The sequence below is a fragment of the Pezoporus flaviventris genome, unplaced genomic scaffold, assembly GCF_033815535.1.
Source record: "Pezoporus flaviventris isolate CSIRO_AGI_PZ_B2104156 unplaced genomic scaffold, CSIRO_AGI_Pfla_v1 ptg000001l, whole genome shotgun sequence".
NCBI classification, from domain to species: Eukaryota; Metazoa; Chordata; class Aves; order Psittaciformes; family Psittacidae; genus Pezoporus; species Pezoporus flaviventris.
The window spans coordinates 61610950-61616271 of NW_026892549.1; positions in this window are offsets into that span (position 1 = coordinate 61610950).

Consider the following 5322-nt stretch of genomic DNA (forward strand, 5'->3'; position numbering starts at 1 on the left):
GCCAGGTAGTGGCAAGGAGCAGGACAGGAGACAAGAAGCAGCACCTCCCTGTGACCCTGTTGGTCTAAGTGAAGTTCCTTGCACCACAGCTTCATGGTGTTAATGAAGGTGAGACATCACCACTCCTTTACTTCCTTCTAAGGCCTGAATTTAGTAAGAACCAGCTCACTGAAATCTCCACCCTGTTGCCCACTTGTAGTGCTCATTGGTAATGGATGTCTAAATTGGATGGTGTGAATGACAACATTAAAAGGTGAAATAAGGGCAAATTCCCTTCTGGAATAGTTCAAGCACAGGTTTTTGGGGCTGATGCCCAAGTTGCAGAATGAATTTCCATGCTTTGCATTGTGCAGGGGGCCACAGTGCAATTCTAATGGTTCTTCTGCTTTTTGAAGCACTAAAATCAGATGAAAGCTACAATTAAGAGTGGTATTCTGTAGTTTAATTGTGAATGCAAGACTAGACTGGCACTGGAAATCGCTCAGGTACATCTACTCAAAGGCTAGAAGCAGCAGCACTGCAGGTATTCAGTGCTTTATCTGATTAGAAAACAGCCTGGCACAGATGTGTTTTCTGCTCCATATATCAAGCTATGGCAGGCTTTTGCTGCTTCATTATGAAAGCATCTGAAGTAAAATAGGTTTTGGAACATAAAAAATGACAAATTTGGAAAAATATCTATATGCCAGATGGGTGTAGGAAGAATCCTTGTGACAAATATATTATTAAGGGAATATGCATAAGGAAAGAAACTGTGCCCAACTCTTCCAAGGATGGACAGGCAGGAAGGTAGCGTCTCACTGTGTCTAATGTATTCTCATCTAGTCTAAATCTAATTAATTATGTTGCACTGCTGACATCAGATCCAGGCACCACACACAATAAGCTGCATCGGGGCTTCAGCAGGACCTGATGGTTGCTCTGCCCTCCCTGCTTTTGTTTGCTTTCCTTGGGGGCTGCGGGTCAGGGTGATGACATCTCTGCCGAGGAAAGGCTAATACAAACAGATGAGGCTTCTGCTGCACACCAGCATGAGCTCATCCTGGTCTCCAGAGTTACCACACTGTGTCAGTCTCCTCCAAGGATGCTGCTTAGAGGGGTTTTATTGCAGCCTGTGTGTGCTCCAGTTCAGCTTCTCCTTGTGTCTCACAGAGAAATGGGAGCACTTCAGTAGCTGCTGATTTACTCCACTGATGCTTTTGGAGTTGAGTTCAGTGTCTCAGAGATGAGGCCTGGACTTACTGGGAAGTTAGCTCCTGGCTTTCCCATATAGGAAGGGGTGGTGTCTGTAGCTCTCTGGCTCAGGGCACAAGGAGCTGTGAAAGCAGGAAAGTCAGTATTTCAGACTAAAACCCCCAAAGGACAGGCAGTCCTGCATCTTTGTGGCACACCAGACCTGAGACGATATGAATGGCATCAGGAGGTGCTGCCTGCAGATATGAAACACAGCTGAAAGAGGTCTCAGCCTTTGGTTCTTCCCAAAGATGGGATACAAACCTGGCTTGGATTCAAGGTGTGAATGATCTAGCCATGAGGAATGTGTTCAGAACTGAAAGAGAAATGGAGGCAGGGAGGGTGGGATGGCAACCTTATCATTTGACTTCATATAATTTGATTTCACTGATGCCCCCATCCACTATCTGATTGCTCTTTTCCTATTTAAACCCAGACAAACCAGGAGGCTTTTGCTCATGGGCTTTTAGTACTATTTTATTTGGCAGTTATGGAATACAAGAATTTTTGTATTGCCTTAGAGTTTCTCCTGCCATCTATCACAACCAGTCGAGCTCATATGTGGGTGAACTGTGCTTTGATCCAATCATACAATTCTATTGGAGCCCTGTTTTCCTGGGTGCATGTTGAAAAACTCAAGAGCAAAAGAAAATTCCACAAAACGTTTCTCATTTACTGCAGGTTTGGAGATCCAGGAATGCATCAGACTGGCACTTGTGGAGGCCAACAGCAAACCAGGAAAACAACATGTTCTGCAGGGAAAAATACCCACCCTGTTAAGCATCGGCAAGATTTAGAGGGAGAGTAGCACAATCTGCATGTAGACATTATTGTCCTTGGGGAGACAGCCTTACTTTTGCTAATTGTATCAGCAAGAAGTTTGTTGGTGTCCATCACTGCAGTGACAATGACAAAGGAGCTGCCAATCTGAAGACATTTCTGAGGATGAATAAAAATGACAAATCTGAAGACAACACAGACACAAAATGACCCAGGCAACATCCCCATGGATTATAGTGACTGTAATACTTAACAACGCTGCTACTTTACACACTTAGTACCTCTATGGCAAAAATGCATTATTAAATCAACAACCCATGCACCATTTGATTACCATGATGCAGTAGTTGATCTAGGATATTTTTGGCTTCCACTGTCTTCGGGCTACAAAACATAATAAAGGGAATTAGGTGTCTCCCTTGCTCATCTGCTATAGAAAGCCATGCAGAGGCGTAGCTTCACAGTGCTGCTCCCAGGAGAGGAAATACACTTGCTCCAAAACTTTGTGGCTCCATCCTGGTGTTCTCCCACACACCTACAATCAGAATCCCCATCCTAAAACTATGTGATGAGGGAGATGCCAGGACCAAACCTTAAGCAAGGGCAGATGTGCATGTGTGCTTGCAGCAGATGTGAGATGCAGCAGGAGGTAATGGGAAATCAATTCCATTGTTTCCCTTTCCTGTGCATTTTGGGTCAAATTCTCCTTCATTTTGCCATAGCACAGTTGAAAAGCAGCTCAACTGAATCACGAGAATTATACCCAAACTGATATAAGCAATGGGCATATTAAGCTATTGCAGACTGTTGTTTGCAGTGTTCCAGAGAGCTGTAGCTTAGCTGATGGACCATCAGTTTTTGTGTATCCATTCTTTATTATGGTTATTAAAAAAGAAACATTAACAAAACAGGACATAGACCACATTCAGAAGTCTTTTTTCTGTCCTTTGCTCACTTGAACAACAAAAATTAGAGATACTTGGAATGAGGATGACATTGCAAAGCAGCAAAAAGGTCAGAGAAAGCCTTAGTAAGAAGAAAGACAGAAGGAAGGCTAATGGCACTTATGGAACAGTGCAGGGTTCCTGGTAGAATAAAAGACTTTGAAGCTTATGTTCAGAGGCTTGAAAGGAATAGGACAAGGGGGAATGGGTTTAACCTGCCAGAGGGGAGATTGAGATGAGCTCTTAGGCGGAAGCTCTTCCTGTGAGGGTGCTGAGGCGCTGGCACAGGGTGCCCAGAGAAGCTGTGGCTGCCCCATCCCTGGCAGTGTTCAAGGCCAGGTTGGACACAGGGGCTTGGAGCAACCTGCTCTAGTGTGAGGTGTCCCTGCCCATGGCAGGGGGGTGGAACTGGATGAGCTTTAAGGTCCCTTGAACACTAACCGGTCTGGGGTTCTATGATCATTCCCAAGGCTGCCTGCTCTTGGTGACATCAGTTTTGCCTGCCTGTGATTTCAGCAGCTTAACAGTCCCTTTTTCCCTTATTCCCGAGGGTACAGACAGGTTGTTGGTCTCCAGCTCTGGAACGCCATCTGTGTTTCTGCTCCCTGTGGGAGGCTGACAAACGTGGCACCTCTCCCCGTGCCTTCCCCCGGTCACTCTGAGCCCCGTCATTAAGCTCTGCCACAGAAATCTGTTTAGTCACAGAAGCAGATTGCTTCCACGAAGCACAGAGATGTAATTTGCCACCACTTACGCTACAATATTAAATACTCGCACAAAGCTCCTTCACCTTTTCAGTTCTTTATAGCAGAAAATACTTGGTGTGAAATCCTGCCTAGACAAGGGTCAATGATAAAATCTGCCTCAGCGATGGAGCAGCTTCTGCCCTTCCTATGGTGAGTGGTTTTATTGGGTTTGCATTTAAAGCTGTTCCAATACATCAGTGCTTTCATTGCTGGTCTAGAGCACTTGGACACACGCAAAGCTGCTGCGGAGGGACAGCTAGGATTTAAGGACAGCCCTTGCTGGGATTTGCTTTCCCTTGGAAATGGATGGCTCCGAGGCAGAACACACTCCGAGTGCAGCCGTAAGCCACCATGCCTCACCCCAGGCTCCAGCCCGCTGTAGTTAATCATTAAATAATTCCCCTGGTGATGTTATCCGGTGCTGATAAATGACAGATTTCATTGTTTTGCCTGGAGCAGCTTTAAATTGTGTTAATTTCATCAAAGATTGACACTGGCTTTTATTTCCTTTTGCTCCTGTTGTGTCCTGTAAAGGCACCGCACGCCGCAGACTGCAGATTGCTCATAGAATTGGTACAATGGATTTTTCCTTTTTCCTCATATTTAGAGAAAAATTGTAATCAGAGCCTTGGAAATACCAAGGACTTTTCGATCAATAAACTACTAATGAGAGTGTATTCGAAGAGGAATATGACCACAAATCCAATGGCTTTTAAAACAACCTGAGTGTTGACTGTGTTTGTTTCACATGTGATCTCAGAATGATTTCTAATTTTATACAGCAGTGAATTTATTCCACCTCCAACACACGTTTCTGACACAGGGTTTTCTCCAAAACTGAAGATAAAATACATTATCCATCTTCCTGATGAGCCAAGCTATCATTGGGCTGATTCTTTCTTTTGGCAATGGGAAAAAAAATAGCCCAAGGTAGCCCTATTCTGTTGATGCTGAAGAAAAAGGCAGTTTTACATCAGTGGGATCTTGATCTTGATTTATGGCAAATTCCACCTATTTTGGAACAATGAATGTAACAGTTCGATGTGTATTGGATAAAGCACATGGAAAAAAATCAGAGCTGTAATTTGCAACTACAAAACTGATATTAAGTATTTTCTGTACCAGTAACAACATGACAGAGCACAATAGTCTGTTGTAGTAAACAAGGGGAGGTTTTGATCGAGCACTGTTGTAGCTCCCTGTGCAGAATGCTGGGTTTGACTAGGAAACAGTGAATAAAACTTCATATCCCAACTAAGGCTCCATATCACAGCTGGTATTTTTAATAGGGGTCTCTCTCAATAATTTCACTGGGGTACCCTGGGTTTGTTTTGGCGGCTTTTCATAATTGTGTTGGTTTATTGTCTTTTTAGGTGCGTGGTATAATGCAGTTGAAATACTCACTTAAATGTGGATAGAAACGAAACGTGTGAAAACACACTGTGCATGTGGATAGAAATGAAATGAAACCATAACTCAGGTGTCCTGAGGCTCTGATTGTTGTTAATGGCTCTGAGAAGCCTCATCTGGGGCCTCCCAGCCCACCTGTGGGCCAGGAACACTATTTAAGCTCAGGCATGGCCCACTTTCATTCTGAGCAACACTGAGAGGGATTGGTC